The following is a 20,742-nucleotide window of genomic DNA, read 5'->3' as shown; positions in this document are numbered from 1 at the left end:
GTAGATTTCAGTTTTTTAAAATCATGGTCCCCAAAGGTATGGTATACGTAGGCCCACAGTAGAGGGATCAAGTTTTACATAGGAATATATAGAGAAAATCTTTTAACTTTCTTCTCAAAAACTAGGATGCCAGGAAAGCTCAAATTAAAATGGAAGCATCCTCAGGAAGTGAATATTCTTGTTTGTTCAAATCATGGTCCCCGGGGATAGGGTAGGGCCAGACTAGGGGGATCAAGTTTTACATAGGAACATATAGAGTAAATCTTTAAACTTTCTTCTAAAAAACTATGACGCCAGGAAAGCTCAAACTAAAATGGAAGCATCCTCAGGTAGTGTAGATTTTAGTTGGTTCAAATCATGGTCCCTGGGGGTAGGGTTGGGCCACAATAGGGGGATCAAGTTTTACATAGGAATATATAGAAAAAGTCTTTTAACTTTCTTCTTGAAAACTATGACGCCAGGAAAGCTCAAATTAAAATGAAAGCATCCTCAGGTAGTGTAGATTTTAGTTTTTTAAAATCATGGTCCCCAAAGGTAGGGTAGGGCCACAGTAGGGGTATCAATTTTTACATAGGAATATATACAGAAAATCTTTTAACTTTCTTCTCAAAAACAAGGATGCCAGGAAAGCTCAAATTAAAATGGAAGCATCCTCAGGAAGTGAATATTCTTGTTTGTTCAAATCATGGTCCCTGGGGGTAGGGTTGGGCCACAGTAGGGGGATCAAGTTTTACATAGGAACATATAGAGAAAATCTTTAAACTTTCTTCTCAAAAACTATGACGCCAGGAAAGCTCAAATCAAAATGGAATTATATTCAGGTAGTGTAGATTTTAGTTTGTTCAAGTTATGGTCCCCGGGGATATTGAGTCACAGTAGGGGGATCAAGTTTTACATAGGAATATATAGAGAAAATCTTTAAATATTCTTCTCGAAGACTTTGCCGCCAGGAAAGCTCAAATTAAAATGGAAGCATATTCAGGTAGTGTAGATTTTAGTATTTTAAAATCATGGTCCCCGGGGGTAGGGTAGGGCCACAGTAGGGGAATCAAGTTTTACATAGGAATATATAGAGAAAATCTTTAAACTTTCTTCTTGAAAACTATGACGCCAGGAAAGCTGACATTAAAATGGAAGCATATTCAGTTAGTGTAGATTTTAGTTTGTTCAAATCATGGTCCCCGGGGGTATGGTTGGGCTACAGTAGGGGGATCAAGTTTTACATAGGAATATATAGAGAAAATCTTTAAACTTTCTTCTCGAAAACTTTGAGGCCAGGAAAGCTCAAATTAATTGGGAAGCATCCTCAGGTAGTGTAGATTTTAGTTTTTTAAAATCATGGTTCCCGGGGGTAGGGTAGGGCCACAGTAGGGGGATCAAGTTTTACATAGGAACATATAGAGTAAATCTTTAAACTTTCTTCTCAAAAACTATGACGCCAGGAAAGCTGTCATTAAAATTGAAGCATCCTCAGGTAGTGTAGATTTTAGTTTGTTCAAATCATGGTCCCCAGGGGTAGGGTAGGGCCACAGTAGGGGGATCAAGTTTTACATAGTAATATATAGAGAAAATAATTTGACTTTCTTCTCAAAAACTATGATGCCAGGAAAGCTCAAATTAAAATGGAAGCATCCTCAGGTAGTGTAGATGTTAGTTTGTTCAAATCATGGTCCCCAGGGATAGGGTCGGGCCACAGTAGGGGGATCAAGTTTTACACAGGAATATATACAGAAAATCTTTAAACTTTCTTCTCAAAAACTATGACGCCAGGAAAGCTCAAATTAAAATGGAAGCATCCTCAGGTTGTATAGACTTTAGTTTGTTCAAATCATGGTCCCCAGGGGTAGGGTATGGCCACAGTAGGGGGATAAAGTTTTACATTGAAATATATAGAGAAAATCTTTAAACCTACTTCTCAAAAACTATGACGCCAGGAAAGTTCAAATTAAAATGGAAACATCCTCAGGAAGTCAATATTCTTGTTTGTTCAAATCATGGTCCATGGGGGTAGGGTAGGGCCGAGGTAGGGGGATCAAGTTTTACATAGGAATATATAGAGAAAATCTTTAAACTTTCATCTAAAAAACTATGACGCCAGGAAAGCTGACATTAAAATGGAAGCATCTTCAGGTAGTGTAGATTTTAGTTTGTTCAAATCATGGTCCCCGGGGGTAGGGTTTGGCCACAGTAGGGGGATGAAGTTTTACATAGGAATATATAGAGAAAATTTTTTAACTTTCTTCTCAAAAACTATGATGCCAGGAAAGCTCAAATTAAAATGGAAGCATCCTCAGGTAGTGTAGATTTTAGTTTGTTCAAATCATGGTCCCCGGGGATAGGGTCGGGCCACAGTAGGGGGATCAAGTTTTAAACAGGAATATATAGAGAAAATCTTTAAACTTTCTTCTCAAAAATTATGACGCCAGGAAAGCTCAAATTAAAATGGACGCATCCTCAGGTAGTGTAGATTTTAGTCTGTTCAAATCATGGTGCCCGGGGGTAGGGTAGGGCCAGAGTAGGGGGATCAAGTTTTACATAGGAACATATAGTGTAAATCTTTAAACTTTCTTCTCAAAAACTATGACGCCAGAAAAGCTCAAATTAAAATGGAAGCATCCTCAGGTAGTGTAGATTTTAGTTGGTTCAAATCATGGTCCCCGAGGGTAGGTTTGGGCCACAGTAGGGGGATCAAGTTTTACATAGGAATATATAGAGAAAATCTTTTAACTTTCTTCTCAAAAACTATGATGCCAGGAAAGCTCAAATTAAAATGAAAGCATATTCAGGTAGTGTAGATTTTAGTTTGTTCAAGTTATGGTCCCCGGGGGTAGGGTTGGGCCACAGTAGGGGGATCAAGTTTTACATAGGAACATATAGAGAAAATCTTTAAACTTTCTTCTCAAAAACTATGACGCCAGGAAAGCTCAAATTAAAATGGAAGCATATTCAGGTAGTGTAGATTTTAGTTTGTTCAAGTTATGGTCCCCGGGGATATTGGGCCACAGTAGGGGTGTCAAGTTTTACATAGGAATATATAGAGAAAATCTTTAAATTTTCTTCTCGAAGACTTTGCCGCCAGGAAAGCTCAAATTAAAATGGAAGCATATTCAGGTAGTGTAGATTTTAGTTTTTTAAAATCATGGTCCCCGGGGGTAGGGTAGGGCCACAGTAAGGGAATCAAGTTTTACATAGGAATATATAGAGAAAATCTTTAAACTTTCTTCTTGAAAACTATGACGCCAGGAAAGCTGACATTAAAATGGAAGCATATTCAGGTAGTGTAGATTTTAGTTTGTTCAAATCATGGTCCCCGGGGGTATGGTTGGGCCACAGTCGGGGGATCAAGTTTTACATAGGAATATATAGAGAAAATCCTTAAACTTTCTTCTCGAAAACTTTGACGCCAGGAAAGCTCAAATTAAATTGGAAGCATCCTCAGGTAGTGTAGGTTTTAGTTTTTTAAAATCATGGTCCCCGGGGGTAGGGTAGGGCCACAGTAGGGGGATCAAGTTTTACATAGGAATATATAGAGAAAATCTTTAAACTTTCTTCTCAAAAACTATGACGCCAGGAAAGCTGACATTAAAATGGAAGCATATTCAGGTAGTGTAGATTTTAGTTTGTTCAAATCATGGTCCCCGGGGGTATGGTTGGGCCACAGTAGGGGGATCAAGTTTTACATAGGAATATATAGAGAAAATCTTTTAACATTCTTCTCAAAAACTAGGATGCCAGGAAAGCTCAAATTAAAATGGAAGCATCCTCAGGTAGTGTAGATTTTAGTTAGTTCAAATCATGGTCCCCGGGGATAGGGTTGGGCCACAGTAGGGGGATCAAGTCTTACATAGGAACATATAGTGTAAATCTTTAAACTTTCTTCTCAAAAACTATGACGCCAGAAAAGCTCAAATTAAAATGGAAGCATCCTCAGGTAGTGTAGATTTTAGTTGGTTCAAATCATGGTCCCCGAGGGTAGGTTTGGGCCACAGTAGGGGGATCAAGTTTTACATAGGAATATATAGAGAAAATCTTTTAACTTTCTTCTCAAAAACTATGATGCCAGGAAAGCTCAAATTAAAATGAAAGCATATTCAGGTAGTGTAGATTTTAGTTTGTTCAAGTTATGGTCCCCGGGGGTAGGGTTGGGCCACAGTAGGGGGATCAAGTTTTACATAGGAACATATAGAGAAAATCTTTAAACTTTCTTCTCAAAAACTCAGATGCCAGGAAAGCTCAAATTAAAATGGAAGCATCCTCAGGTAGTGTAGATTTTAGTTGGTTCAAATCATGGTCCCTGGGGGTAGGGTTGGGCCACAATAGGGGGATCAAGTTTTACATAGGAATATATAGAAAAAGTCTTTTAACTTTCTTCTTGAAAACTATGACGCCAGGAAAGCTCAAATTAAAATGAAAGCATCCTCAGGTAGTGTAGATTTTAGTTTTTTAAAATCATGGTCCCCAAAGGTAGGGTAGGGCCACAGTAGGGGTATCAATTTTTACATAGGAATATATACAGAAAATCTTTTAACTTTCTTCTCAAAAACAAGGATGCCAGGAAAGCTCAAATTAAAATGGAAGCATCCTCAGGAAGTGAATATTCTTGTTTGTTCAAATCATGGTCCCTGGGGGTAGGGTTGGGCCACAGTAGGGGGATCAAGTTTTACATAGGAACATATAGAGAAAATCTTTAAACTTTCTTCTCAAAAACTATGACGCCAGGAAAGCTCAAATCAAAATGGAATTATATTCAGGTAGTGTAGATTTTAGTTTGTTCAAGTTATGGTCCCCGGGGATATTGAGTCACAGTAGGGGGATCAAGTTTTACATAGGAATATATAGAGAAAATCTTTAAATATTCTTCTCGAAGACTTTGCCGCCAGGAAAGCTCAAATTAAAATGGAAGCATATTCAGGTAGTGTAGATTTTAGTATTTTAAAATCATGGTCCCCGGGGGTAGGGTAGGGCCACAGTAGGGGAATCAAGTTTTACATAGGAATATATAGAGAAAATCTTTAAACTTTCTTCTTGAAAACTATGACGCCAGGAAAGCTGACATTAAAATGGAAGCATATTCAGTTAGTGTAGATTTTAGTTTGTTCAAATCATGGTCCCCGGGGGTATGGTTGGGCTACAGTAGGGGGATCAAGTTTTACATAGGAATATATAGAGAAAATCTTTAAACTTTCTTCTCGAAAACTTTGAGGCCAGGAAAGCTCAAATTAATTGGGAAGCATCCTCAGGTAGTGTAGATTTTAGTTTTTTAAAATCATGGTTCCCGGGGGTAGGGTAGGGCCACAGTAGGGGGATCAAGTTTTACATAGGAACATATAGAGTAAATCTTTAAACTTTCTTCTCAAAAACTATGACGCCAGGAAAGCTGTCATTAAAATGGAAGCATCCTCAGGTAGTGTAGATTTTAGTTTGTTCAAATCATGGTCCCCAGGGGTAGGGTAGGGCCACAGTAGGGGGATCAAGTTTTACATAGTAATATATAGAGAAAATAATTTGACTTTCTTCTCAAAAACTATGATGCCAGGAAAGCTCAAATTAAAATGGAAGCATCCTCAGGTAGTGTAGATGTTAGTTTGTTCAAATCATGGTCCCCAGGGATAGGGTCGGGCCACAGTAGGGGGATCAAGTTTTACACAGGAATATATACAGAAAATCTTTAAACTTTCTTCTCAAAAACTATGACGCCAGGAAAGCTCAAATTAAAATGGAAGCATCCTCAGGTTGTATAGACTTTAGTATGTTCAAATCATGGTCCCCAGGGGTAGGGTATGGCCACAGTAGGGGGATAAAGTTTTACATTGAAATATATAGAGAAAATCTTTAAACCTACTTCTCAAAAACTATGACGCCAGGAAAGTTCAAATTAAAATGGAAACATCCTCAGGAAGTCAATATTCTTGTTTGTTCAAATCATGGTCCATGGGGGTAGGGTAGGGCCGAGGTAGGGGGATCAAGTTTTACATAGGAATATATAGAGAAAATCTTTAAACTTTCATCTAAAAAACTATGACGCCAGGAAAGCTGACATTAAAATGGAAGCATCTTCAGGTAGTGTAGATTTTAGTTTGTTCAAATCATGGTCCCCGGGGGTAGGGTTTGGCCACAGTAGGGGGATGAAGTTTTACATAGGAATATATAGAGAAAATTTTTTAACTTTCTTCTCAAAAACTATGATGCCAGGAAAGCTCAAATTAAAATGGAAGCATCCTCAGGTAGTGTAGATTTTAGTTTGTTCAAATCATGGTCCCCGGGGATAGGGTCGGGCCACAGTAGGGGGATCAAGTTTTAAACAGGAATATATAGAGAAAATCTTTAAACTTTCTTCTCAAAAATTATGACGCCAGGAAAGCTCAAATTAAAATGGACGCATCCTCAGGTAGTGTAGATTTTAGTCTGTTCAAATCATGGTGCCCGGGGGTAGGGTAGGGCCAGAGTAGGGGGATCAAGTTTTACATAGGAACATATAGTGTAAATCTTTAAACTTTCTTCTCAAAAACTATGACGCCAGAAAAGCTCAAATTAAAATGGAAGCATCCTCAGGTAGTGTAGATTTTAGTTGGTTCAAATCATGGTCCCCGAGGGTAGGTTTGGGCCACAGTAGGGGGATCAAGTTTTACATAGGAATATATAGAGAAAATCTTTTAACTTTCTTCTCAAAAACTATGATGCCAGGAAAGCTCAAATTAAAATGAAAGCATATTCAGGTAGTGTAGATTTTAGTTTGTTCAAGTTATGGTCCCCGGGGGTAGGGTTGGGCCACAGTAGGGGGATCAAGTTTTACATAGGAACATATAGAGAAAATCTTTAAACTTTCTTCTCAAAAACTATGACGCCAGGAAAGCTCAAATTAAAATGGAAGCATATTCAGGTAGTGTAGATTTTAGTTTGTTCAAGTTATGGTCCCCGGGGATATTGGGCCACAGTAGGGGTGTCAAGTTTTACATAGGAATATATAGAGAAAATCTTTAAATTTTCTTCTCGAAGACTTTGCCGCCAGGAAAGCTCAAATTAAAATGGAAGCATATTCAGGTAGTGTAGATTTTAGTTTTTTAAAATCATGGTCCCCGGGGGTAGGGTAGGGCCACAGTAAGGGAATCAAGTTTTACATAGGAATATATAGAGAAAATCTTTAAACTTTCTTCTTGAAAACTATGACGCCAGGAAAGCTGACATTAAAATGGAAGCATATTCAGGTAGTGTAGATTTTAGTTTGTTCAAATCATGGTCCCCGGGGGTATGGTTGGGCCACAGTCGGGGGATCAAGTTTTACATAGGAATATATAGAGAAAATCCTTAAACTTTCTTCTCGAAAACTTTGACGCCAGGAAAGCTCAAATTAAATTGGAAGCATCCTCAGGTAGTGTAGGTTTTAGTTTTTTAAAATCATGGTCCCCGGGGGTAGGGTAGGGCCACAGTAGGGGGATCAAGTTTTACATAGGAATATATAGAGAAAATCTTTAAACTTTCTTCTCAAAAACTATGACGCCAGGAAAGCTGACATTAAAATGGAAGCATATTCAGGTAGTGTAGATTTTAGTTTGTTCAAATCATGGTCCCCGGGGGTATGGTTGGGCCACAGTAGGGGGATCAAGTTTTACATAGGAATATATAGAGAAAATCTTTTAACATTCTTCTCAAAAACTAGGATGCCAGGAAAGCTCAAATTAAAATGGAAGCATCCTCAGGTAGTGTAGATTTTAGTTAGTTCAAATCATGGTCCCCGGGGATAGGGTTGGGCCACAGTAGGGGGATCAAGTCTTACATAGGAACATATAGAGAAAATCATTAAACTTTCTTCTCAAAAACTATGACGCCAGAAAAGCTCAAATTAATATGGACGCATCCTCAGGTAGTGTAGATTTTAGTCTGTTCAAATCATGGTGCCCGAGGGTAGGGTAGGGCCAGAGTAGGGGGATCAGGTTTTACATAGGAACATATGGAGTAAATCTTTAAACTTTCTTCTCAAAAACTATGACGCCAGAAAAGCTCAAATTAAAATGGAAGCATCCTCAGGTAGTGAATAGTCTTGTTTGTTCAAATCATGGTCCCCGGGGGTAGGGTTGGGCCACAGTAGGGGGATCAAGTTTTACATAGGAACATATAGAGAAAATCTTTAAACATTCTTCTCAAAAACTATGACACCAGGAAAGCTCAAATTAAAATGGAAGTATCCTCAGGAAGTGAATATTCTTGTTTGTTCAAATCATGGTCCCCGGGGGTAGGGTAGGGCCAGACTAGGGGGATCAAGTTTTACATAGGAACATATAGAGTAAATCTTTAAACTTTCTTCTCAAAAACTATGACGCCAGGAAAGCTGACATTAAAATGGAAGCATCCTCAGGTAGTGTAGATTTTAGCTGGTTCAAATCATGGTCCCTGGGGGTAGGGTTGGGCCACAGTAGGGGGATCAAGTTTTACATATGAATATATAGAGAAAATCTTTTAACTTTCTTCTTGAAAACTATGACGCCAGGAAAGCTCAAATTAAAATGAAAGCATCCTCAGGTAGTGTAGATTTCAGTTTTTTAAAATCATGGTCCCCAAAGGTAGGGTATACGTAGGCCCACAGTAGAGGGATCAAGTTTTACATAGGAATATATAGAGAAAATCTTTTAACTTTCTTCTCAAAAACTAGGATGCCAGGAAAGCTCAAATTAAAATGGAAGCATCCTCAGGAAGTGAATATTCTTGTTTGTTCAAATCATGGTCCCCAGGGATAGGGTAGGGCCAGACTAGGGGGATCAAGTTTTACATAGGAACATATAGAGTAAATCTTTAAACTTTCTTCTCAAAAACTATGACGCCAGGAAAGCTCAAATTAAAATGGAAGCATCCTCAGGTAGTGTAGATTTTAGTTGGTTCAAATCATGGTCCCCGAGGGTAGGTTTGGGCCACAGTAGGGGGATCAAGTTTTACATAGGAATATATAGAGAAAATCTTTTAACTTTCTTCTCAAAAACTATGATGCCAGGAAAGCTCAAATTAAAATGAAAGCATATTCAGGTAGTGTAGATTTTAGTTTGTTCAAGTTATGGTCCCCGGGGGTAGGGTTGGGCCACAGTAGGGGGATCAAGTTTTACATAGGAACATATAGAGAAAATCTTTAAACTTTCTTCTCAAAAACTATGACGCCAGGAAAGCTCAAATTAAAATGGAAGCATATTCAGGTAGTGTAGATTTTAGTTTGTTCAAGTTATGGTCCCCGGGGATATTGGGCCACAGTAGGGGTGTCAAGTTTTACATAGGAATATATAGAGAAAATCTTTAAATTTTCTTCTCGAAGACTTTGCCGCCAGGAAAGCTCAAATTAAAATGGAAGCATATTCAGGTAGTGTAGATTTTAGTTTTTTAAAATCATGGTCCCCGGGGGTAGGGTAGGGCCACAGTAAGGGAATCAAGTTTTACATAGGAATATATAGAGAAAATCTTTAAACTTTCTTCTTGAAAACTATGACGCCAGGAAAGCTGACATTAAAATGGAAGCATATTCAGGTAGTGTAGATTTTAGTTTGTTCAAATCATGGTCCCCGGGGGTATGGTTGGGCCACAGTCGGGGGATCAAGTTTTACATAGGAATATATAGAGAAAATCCTTAAACTTTCTTCTCGAAAACTTTGACGCCAGGAAAGCTCAAATTAAATTGGAAGCATCCTCAGGTAGTGTAGGTTTTAGTTTTTTAAAATCATGGTCCCCGGGGGTAGGGTAGGGCCACAGTAGGGGGATCAAGTTTTACATAGGAATATATAGAGAAAATCTTTAAACTTTCTTCTCAAAAACTATGACGCCAGGAAAGCTGACATTAAAATGGAAGCATATTCAGGTAGTGTAGATTTTAGTTTGTTCAAATCATGGTCCCCGGGGGTATGGTTGGGCCACAGTAGGGGGATCAAGTTTTACATAGGAATATATAGAGAAAATCTTTTAACATTCTTCTCAAAAACTAGGATGCCAGGAAAGCTCAAATTAAAATGGAAGCATCCTCAGGTAGTGTAGATTTTAGTTAGTTCAAATCATGGTCCCCGGGGATAGGGTTGGGCCACAGTAGGGGGATCAAGTCTTACATAGGAACATATAGAGAAAATCATTAAACTTTCTTCTCAAAAACTATGACGCCAGAAAAGCTCAAATTAATATGGACGCATCCTCAGGTAGTGTAGATTTTAGTCTGTTCAAATCATGGTGCCCGAGGGTAGGGTAGGGCCAGAGTAGGGGGATCAGGTTTTACATAGGAACATATGGAGTAAATCTTTAAACTTTCTTCTCAAAAACTATGACGCCAGAAAAGCTCAAATTAAAATGGAAGCATCCTCAGGTAGTGAATAGTCTTGTTTGTTCAAATCATGGTCCCCGGGGGTAGGGTTGGGCCACAGTAGGGGGATCAAGTTTTACATAGGAACATATAGAGAAAATCTTTAAACATTCTTCTCAAAAACTATGACACCAGGAAAGCTCAAATTAAAATGGAAGCATCCTCAGGAAGTGAATATTCTTGTTTGTTCAAATCATGGTCCCCGGGGGTAGGGTAGGGCCAGACTAGGGGGATCAAGTTTTACATAGGAACATATAGAGTAAATCTTTAAACTTTCTTCTCAAAAACTATGACGCCAGGAAAGCTGACATTAAAATGGAAGCATCCTCAGGTAGTGTAGATTTTAGCTGGTTCAAATCATGGTCCCTGGGGGTAGGGTTGGGCCACAGTAGGGGGATCAAGTTTTACATATGAATATATAGAGAAAATCTTTTAACTTTCTTCTTGAAAACTATGACGCCAGGAAAGCTCAAATTAAAATGAAAGCATCCTCAGGTAGTGTAGATTTCAGTTTTTTAAAATCATGGTCCCCAAAGGTAGGGTATACGTAGGCCCACAGTAGAGGGATCAAGTTTTACATAGGAATATATAGAGAAAATCTTTTAACTTTCTTCTCAAAAACTAGGATGCCAGGAAAGCTCAAATTAAAATGGAAGCATCCTCAGGAAGTGAATATTCTTGTTTGTTCAAATCATGGTCCCCAGGGATAGGGTAGGGCCAGACTAGGGGGATCAAGTTTTACATAGGAACATATAGAGTAAATCTTTAAACTTTCTTCTCAAAAACTATGACGCCAGGAAAGCTCAAATTAAAATGGAAGCATCCTCAGGTAGTGTAGATTTTAGTTGGTTCAAATCATGGTCCCTGGGGGTAGGGTTGGGCCACAGTAGGGGGATCAAGTTTTACATAGGAATATATAGAGAAAATCTTTTAACTTTCTTCTTGAAAACTATGACGCCAGGAAAGCTCAAATTAAAATGAAAGCATCCTCAGGTAGTGTAGATTTTAGTTTTTTAAAATCATGGTCCCCAAAGGTAGGGTAGGGCCACAGTAGGGGGATCAATTTTTACATAGAAATATATACAGAAAATCTTTTAACTTTCTTCTCAAAAACAAGGATGCCAGGAAAGCTCAAATTAAAATGGAAGCATCCTCAGGAAGTGAATATTCTTGTTTGTTCAAATCATGGTCCCTGGGGGTAGGGTTGGGCCACAGTAGGGGGATCAAGTTTTACATAGGAACATATAGAGAAAATCTTTAAACTTTCTTCTCAAAAACTATGACGCCAGGAAAGCTCAAATCAAAATGGAATTATATTCAGGTAGTGTAGATTTTAGTTTGTTCAAGTTATGGTCCCCGGGGATATTGAGCCACAGTAGGGGGATCAAGTTTTACATAGGAATATATAGAGAAAATCTTTAAATATTCTTCTCGAAGACTTTGCCGCCAGGAAAGCTTAAATTAAAATGGAAGCATATTCAGGTAGTGTAGATTTTAGTTTTTTAAAATTATGGTCCCCGGGGGTAGGGTAGGGCCACAGTAGGGGAATCAAGTTTTACATAGGAATATATAGAGAAAATCTTTAAACTTTCTTCTTGAAAACTATGACGCCAGGAAAGCTGACATTAAAATGGAAGCATATTCAGGTAGTGTAGATTTTAGTTTGTTCAAATCATGGTCCCCGGGGGTATGGTTGGGCCACAGTAGGGGGATCAAGTTTTACATAGGAATATATAGAGAAAATCTTTAAACTTTCTTCTCGAAAACTTTGAGGCCAGGAAAGCTCAAATTAAATGGGAAGCATCCTCGGGTAGTGTAGATTTTAGTTTTTTAAAATCATGGTTCCCGGGGGTAGGGTCGGGCCACAGTAGGGGGATCAAGTTTTACATAGGAATATATAGAGAAAATCTTTAAACTTTCTTCTCAAAAACTATGAAGCCAGGAAAGCTGACATTAAAATGGAAGCATATTCAGGTAGTGTAGATTTTAGTTTGTTCAAATCATGGTCCCCGGGGGTATGGTTGGGCCACAGTAGGGGGATCAAGTTTTACATAGGAATATATAGAGAAAATCTTTTAACATTCTTCTCAAAAACTAGGATGCCAGGAAAGCTCAAATTGAAATGGAAGCATCCTCAGGTAGTGTAGATTTTAGTTAGTTCAAATCATGGTCCCCAGGGATAGGGTTGGGCCACAGTAGGGGGATCAAGTCTTACATAGGAACATATAGAGAAAATCTTTAAACTTTCTTCTCAAAAACTATGACGCCAGGAAAGCTCAAATTAATATGGACGCATCCTCAGGTAGTGTAGATTTTAGTCTGTTCAAATCATGGTGCCCGAGGGTAGGGTAGGGCCAGAGTAGGGGGATCAAGTTTTACATAGGAACATATGGAGTAAATCTTTAAACTTTCTTCTCAAAAACTATGACGCCAGAAAAGCTCAAATTAAAATGGAAGCATCCTCAGGTAGTGAATATTCTTGTTTGTTCAAATCATGGTCCCCGGGGGTAGGGTAGGGCCAGACTAGGGGGATCAAGTTTTACATAGGAACATATAGAGTAAATCTTTAAACTTTCTTCTCAAAAACTATGACGCCAGGAAAGCTGACATTAAAATGGAAGCATCCTCAGGTAGTGTAGATTTTAGCTGGTTCAAATCATGGTCCCTGGGGGTAGGGTTGGGCCACAGTAGGGGGATCAAGTTTTACATAGGAATATATAGAGAAAATCTTTTAACTTTCTTCTTGAAAACTATGACGCCAGGAAAGCTCAAATTAAAATGAAAGCATCCTCAGGTAGTGTAGATTTCAGTTTTTTAAAATCATGGTCCCCAAAGGTAGGGTATACGTAGGCCCACAGTAGAGGGATCAAGTTTTACATAGGAATATATAGAGAAAATCTTTTAACTTTCTTCTCAAAAACTAGGATGCCAGGAAAGCTCAAATTAAAATGGAAGCATCCTCAGGAAGTGAATATTCTTGTTTGTTCAAATCATGGTCCCCGGGGGTAGGGTTGGGCCACAGTAGGGGGATCAAGTTTTACATAGGAACATATAGAGTAAATCTTTAAACTTTCTTCTAAGAAACTATGACGCCAGGAAAGCTCAAATTAAAATGGAAGCATCCTCAGGTAGTGTAGATTTTAGTTGGTTCAAATCATGGTCCCTGGGGGTAGGGTTGGGCCACAATAGGGGGATCAAGTTTTACATAGGAATATATAGAAAAAGTCTTTTAACTTTCTTCTTGAAAACTATGACGCCAGGAAAGCTCAAATTAAAATGAAAGCATCCTCAGGTAGTGTAGATTTTAGTTTTTTAAAATCATGGTCCCCAAAGGTAGGGTAGGGCCACAGTAGGGGTATCAATTTTTACATAGGAATATATACAGAAAATCTTTTAACTTTCTTCTCAAAAACAAGGATGCCAGGAAAGCTCAAATTAAAATGGAAGCATCCTCAGGAAGTGAATATTCTTGTTTGTTCAAATCATGGTCCCTGGGGGTAGGGTTGGGCCACAGTAGGGGGATCAAGTTTTACATAGGAACATATAGAGAAAATCTTTAAACTTTCTTCTCAAAAACTATGACGCCAGGAAAGCTCAAATCAAAATGGAATTATATTCAGGTAGTGTAGATTTTAGTTTGTTCAAGTTATGGTCCCCGGGGATATTGAGTCACAGTAGGGGGATCAAGTTTTACATAGGAACATATAGAGAAAATCTTTAAATATTCTTCTCGAAGACTTTGCCGCCAGGAAAGCTCAAATTAAAATGGAAGCATATTCAGGTAGTGTAGATTTTAGTATTTTAAAATCATGGTCCCCGGGGGTAGGGTAGGGCCACAGTAGGGGAATCAAGTTTTACATAGGAATATATAGAGAAAATCTTTAAACTTTCTTCTTGAAAACTATGACGCCAGGAAAGCTGACATTAAAATGGAAGCATATTCAGTTAGTGTAGATTTTAGTTTGTTCAAATCATGGTCCCCGGGGGTATGGTTGGGCTACAGTAGGGGGATCAAGTTTTACATAGGAATATATAGAGAAAATCTTTAAACTTTCTTCTCGAAAACTTTGAGGCCAGGAAAGCTCAAATTAATTGGGAAGCATCCTCAGGTAGTGTAGATTTTAGTTTTTTAAAATCATGGTTCCCGGGGGTAGGGTAGGGCCACAGTAGGGGGATCAAGTTTTACATAGGAACATATAGAGTAAATCTTTAAACTTTCTTCTCAAAAACTATGACGCCAGGAAAGCTGTCATTAAAATTGAAGCATCCTCAGGTAGTGTAGATTTTAGTTTGTTCAAATCATGGTCCCCAGGGGTAGGGTAGGGCCACAGTAGGGGGATCAAGTTTTACATAGTAATATATAGAGAAAATATTTTAACTTTCTTCTCAAAAACTATGATGCCAGGAAAGCTCAAATTAAAATGGAAGCATCCTCAGGTAGTGTAGATGTTAGTTTGTTCAAATCATGGTCCCCAGGGATAGGGTCGGGCCACAGTAGGGGGATCAAGTTTTACACAGGAATATATACAGAAAATCTTTAAACTTTCTTCTCAAAAACTATGACGCCAGGAAAGCTCAAATTAAAATGGAAGCATCCTCAGGTTGTATAGACTTTAGTTTGTTCAAATCATGGTCCCCAGGGGTAGGGTATGGCCACAGTAGGGGGATAAAGTTTTACATTGAAATATATAGAGAAAATCTTTAAACCTACTTCTCAAAAACTATGACGCCAGGAAAGTTCAAATTAAAATGGAAACATCCTCAGGAAGTCAATATTCTTGTTTGTTCAAATATGGTCCACGGGGGTAGGGTAGGGCCGAGGTAGGGGGATCAAGTTTTACATAGGAATATATAGAGAAAATCTTTAAACTTTCATCTAAAAAACTATGACGCCAGGAAAGCTGACATTAAAATGGAAGCATCTTCAGGTAGTGTAGATTTTAGTTTGTTCAAATCATGGTCCCCGGGGGTAGGGTTTGGCCACAGTAGGGGGATGAAGTTTTACATAGGAATATATAGAGAAAATTTTTTAACTTTCTTCTCAAAAACTATGATGCCAGGAAAGCTCAAATTAAAATGGAAGCATCCTCAGGTAGTGTAGATTTTAGTTTGTTCAAATCATGGTCCCCGGGGATAGGGTCGGGCCACAGTAGGGGGATCAAGTTTTACATTGGAATATATAGAGAAAATCTTTAAACTTTCTTCTCAAAAACTATGACGCCAGGAAAGCTCAAATGAAAATGGAAGCATCCTCAGGTTGTGTAGACTTTAGCTTGTTCAAATGATGGTCCCCGGGGGTAGGGTATGGCCACAGATGGGGGATCAAGTTTTACACTGGAATATATAGAGAAAATCTTTAAACTTTCTTCTCAAAAACTATGACGCCAGGAAAGCTCAAATTAAAATGGACGCATCCTCAGGTAGTGTAGATTTTAGTCTGTTCAAATCATGGTCACCGGGGATAGGGTAGGGCCACAGTAGGGGGATCAAGTTTTACATAGGAACATATAGAGTAAATCTTTAAACTTTCTTCACAAAAACTATGACGCCAGAAAAGCTCAAATTAAAATGGAAGCATCCTCAGGTAGTGTAGATTTTAGTTGGTTCAAATCATGGTCCCCTGGGGATAGGGTTGGGCCACAGTAGGGGGATCAAGTTTTACATAGGAATATATAGAGAAAATCTTTAAACTTTCTTCTCAAAAACTATGACGCCAGGAAAGCTCAAATTAAAATGGAAGCATCCTCAGGAAGTGAATATTCTTGTTTGTTCAAATCATTGTCCCCGGGGGTAGGGTTGGGCCACAGTAGGGGGATCAAGTTTTACATAGGAATATATAGAGAAAATCTTTAAACTTTCTTCTCAAAAACTATGACGCCAGGAAAGCTCAAATTAAAATGGAAGCATCCTCAGGAAGTGAATATTCTTGTTTGTTCAAATCATTGTCCCCGGGGGTAGGGTTGGGCCACAGTAAGGGGGTCAAGTTTTACATAGGAACATATAGAGAAAATCTTTAAACTTTCTTCTCAAAAACTATGACGCCAGGAAAGCTCAAATTAAAATGGAAACATATTCAAGTAGTGTAGATTTTAGTTTGTTCAAGTCATGGTCACCGGGGGTAGGGTAGGGCCACAGTAGGGGGATCAAGTTTTACATAGGAATATATAGAGAAAATCTTTCAACTTTCTTCTCAAAAACTCTGATGCCAGGAAAGCTCAAATTAAAATGGAAGCATCCTCAGGTAGTGTAGATTTTAGTTTGTTCAAATCATGGTCCCCGGGGATAGGGTTGGGCCACAGTAGGGGGATCAAGTTCTACATAGGAATATATAGAGAAAATCTTTAAACTTTCTTCTCAAAAACTATGACGCAAGGAAAGCTCAAATTAAAATGAAAGCATCCTCAGGTTGTGTAGATTTTATTTTTTTAAAATCATGATCCCCAAAGGTAGGGTATACGTAGGGCCACAGTAGGGGGATCAAGTTTTACATAGGAATATATAGAGAAAATCTTTTTAACTTTCTTCTCAAAAACTATGACGCCAGGAAAGCTCAAATTAAAATGGAAGCATCCTCAGGAAGTGAATATTCTTGTTTGTTCAAATCATGGTCCCCGGGGGTAGGGTTGGGCCACAGTAGGGGGATCAAGTTTTACATAGGAACATATAGAGAAAATCTTTAAACTTTCTTCTCAAAAACTATGACGCCAGGAAAGCTCAAATTAAAATGGAAACATATTCAGGTAGTGTAGATTTTAGTTTGTTCAAGTCATGGTCACCCGGGGGTAGGGTAGGGCCACAGTAGGGGGATCAAGTTTTACATAGGAATATATAGAGAAAAGCTTTCAACTTTCTTCTCAAAAACTCTCATGCCAGGAAAGCTCAAATTAAAATGGAAGCATCCTCAGGAAGTGAATATTCTTGTTTGTTCAAATCATTGTCCCCGGGGGTAGGGTTGGGCCACAGTAAGGGGGTCAAGTTTTACATAGGAACATATAGAGAAAATCTTTAAACTTTCTTCTCAAAAACTATGACGCCAGGAAAGCTCAAATTAAAATGGAAACATATTCAAGTAGTGTAGATTTTAGTTTGTTCAAGTCATGGTCACCGGGGGTAGGGTAGGGCCACAGTAGGGGGATCAAGTTTTACATAGGAATATATAGAGAAAATCTTTCAACTTTCTTCTCAAAAACTCTGATGCCAGGAAAGCTCAAATTAAAATGGAAGCATCCTCAGGTAGTGTAGATTTTAGTTTGTTCAAATCATGGTCCCCGGGGATAGGGTTGGGCCACAGTAGGGGGATCAAGTTCTACATAGGAATATATAGAGAAAATCTTTAAACTTTCTTCTCAAAAACTATGACGCAAGGAAAGCTCAAATTAAAATGAAAGCATCCTCAGGTTGTGTAGATTTTATTTTTTTAAAATCATGATCCCCAAAGGTAGGGTATACGTAGGGCCACAGTAGGGGGATCAAGTTTTACATAGGAATATATAGAGAAAATCTTTTTAACTTTCTTCTCAAAAACTATGACGCCAGGAAAGCTCAAATTAAAATGGAAGCATCCTCAGGAAGTGAATATTCTTGTTTGTTCAAATCATGGTCCCCGGGGGTAGGGTTGGGCCACAGTAGGGGGATCAAGTTTTACATAGGAACATATAGAGAAAATCTTTAAACTTTCTTCTCAAAAACTATGACGCCAGGAAAGCTCAAATTAAAATGGAAACATATTCAGGTAGTGTAGATTTTAGTTTGTTCAAGTCATGGTCACCCGGGGGTAGGGTAGGGCCACAGTAGGGGGATCAAGTTTTACATAGGAATATATAGAGAAAAGCTTTCAACTTTCTTCTCAAAAACTCTCATGCCAGGAAAGCTCAAATTAAAATGGAAGCATCCTCAGGTAGTGTAGATTTTAGTCTGTTCAAATCATGGTGCCCGGGGGTAGGGTAGGGCCAGAGTAGGGGGATCAAGTTTTACAAAGGAACATATAGTGTAAATCTTTAAACTTTCTTCTCAAAAACTATGACGCCAGAAAAGCTCAAATTAAAATGGAAGCATCCTCAGGTAGTGTAGATTTTAGTTGGTTCAAATCATGGTCCCCGAGGGTAGGTTTGGGCCACAGTAGGGGGATCAAGTTTTACATAGGAATATATAGAGAAAATCTTTAAACTTTCTTCTCAAAAACTATGATGCCAGGAAAGCTCAAATAAAAATGAAAGCATATTCAGGTAGTGTAGATTTTAGTTTGTTCAAGTTATGGTCCCCGGGGGTAGGGTTGGGCCACAGTAGGGGGATCAAGTTTTACATAGGAACATATAGAGAAAATCTTTAAACTTTCTTCTCAAAAACTCAGATGCCAGGAAAGCTCAAATTAAAATGGAAGCATATTCAGGTAGTGTAGATTTTAGTTTGTTCAAGTTATGGTCCCCGGGGATATTGGGCCACAGTAGGGGTGTCAAGTTTTACATAGGAATATATAGAGAAAATCTTTAAATTTTCTTCTCGAAGACTTTGCCGCCAGGAAAGCTCAAATTAAAATGGAAGCATATTCAGGTAGTGTAGATTTTAGTTTTTTAAAATCATGGTCCCCGGGGGTAGGGTAGGGCCACAGTAAGGGAATCAAGTTTTACATAGGAATATATAGAGAAAATCTTTAAACTTTCTTCTTGAAAACTCTGATGCCAGGAAAGCTCAAATTAAAATGGAAGCATCCTCAGGGGTAGTGTAGATTTTAGTTTGTTCAAATCATGGTCCCCGGGGATAGGGTTGGGCCACAGTAGGGGGATCAAGTTCTACATAGGAATATATAGAGAAAATCTTTAAACTTTCTTCTCAAAAACTATGACGCAAGGAAAGCTCAAATTAAAATGGAAGCATCCTCGGGTAGTGTAGATTTTAGTTTGTTCAAATTATGGTCCCCAGGGGTAGGGTATGGCCACAGTAGGGGGATCAAGTTTCAAACAGGAATATATAGAGAAAATCTTTAAACTTTCTTCTCAAAAATTATGACGCCAGGAAAGCTCAAATTAAAATGGACGCATCCTCAGGTAGTGTAGATTTTAGTCTGTTCAAATCATGGTGCCCGGGGGTAGGGTAGGGCCAGAGTAGGGGGATCAAGTTTTACATAGGAACATATAGTGTAAATCTTTAAACTTTCTTCTCAAAAACTATGACGCCAGAAAAGCTCAAATTAAAATGGAAGCATCCTCAGGTAGTGTAGATTTTAGTTGGTTCAAATCATGGTCCCCGAGGGTAGGTTTGGGCCACAGTAGGGGGATCAAGTTTTACATAGGAATATATAGAGAAAATCTTTTAACTTTCTTCTCAAAAACTATGATGCCAGGAAAGCTCAAATTAAAATGAAAGCATATTCAGGTAGTGTAGATTTTAGTTTGTTCAAGTTATGGTCCCCGGGGGTAGGGTTGGGCCACAGTAGGGGGATCAAGTTTTACATAGGAACATATAGAGAAAATCTTTAAACTTTCTTCTCAAAAACTATGACGCCAGGAAAGCTCAAATTAAAATGGAAGCATATTCAGGTAGTGTAGATTTTAGTTTGTTCAAGTTATGGTCCCCGGGGATATTGGGCCACAGTAGGGGTGTCAAGTTTTACATAGGAATATATAGAGAAAATCTTTAAATTTTCTTCTCGAAGACTTTGCCGCCAGGAAAGCTCAAATTAAAATGGAAGCATATTCAGGTAGTGTAGATTTTAGTTTTTTAAAATCATGGTCCCCGGGGGTAGGGTAGGGCCACAGTAAGGGAATCAAGTTTTACATAGGAATATATAGAGAAAATCTTTAAACTTTCTTCTTGAAAACTATGACGCCAGGAAAGCTGACATTAAAATGGAAGCATATTCAGGTAGTGTAGATTTTAGTTTGTTCAAATCATGGTCCCCGGGGGTATGGTTGGGCCACAGTCGGGGGATCAAGTTTTACATAGGAATATATAGAGAAAATCCTTAAACTTTCTTCTCGAAAACTTTGACGCCAGGAAAGCTCAAATTAAATTGGAAGCATCCTCAGGTAGTGTAGGTTTTAGTTTTTTAAAATCATGGTCCCCGGGGGTAGGGTAGGGCCACAGTAGGGGGATCAAGTTTTACATAGGAATATATAGAGAAAATCTTTAAACTTTCTTCTCAAAAACTATGACGCCAGGAAAGCTGACATTAAAATGGAAGCATATTCAGGTAGTGTAGATTTTAGTTTGTTCAAATCATGGTCCCCGGGGGTATGGTTGGGCCACAGTAGGGGGATCAAGTTTTACATAGGAATATATAGAGAAAATCTTTTAACATTCTTCTCAAAAACTAGGATGCCAGGAAAGCTCAAATTAAAATGGAAGCATCCTCAGGTAGTGTAGATTTTAGTTAGTTCAAATCATGGTCCCCGGGGATAGGGTTGGGCCACAGTAGGGGGATC

Source organism: Magallana gigas, chromosome 5 (assembly GCF_963853765.1).
Source record: "Magallana gigas chromosome 5, xbMagGiga1.1, whole genome shotgun sequence".
Classification (NCBI taxonomy): domain Eukaryota; kingdom Metazoa; phylum Mollusca; class Bivalvia; order Ostreida; family Ostreidae; genus Magallana; species Magallana gigas.
Note: the sequence above shows the minus strand (reverse complement) of the source record.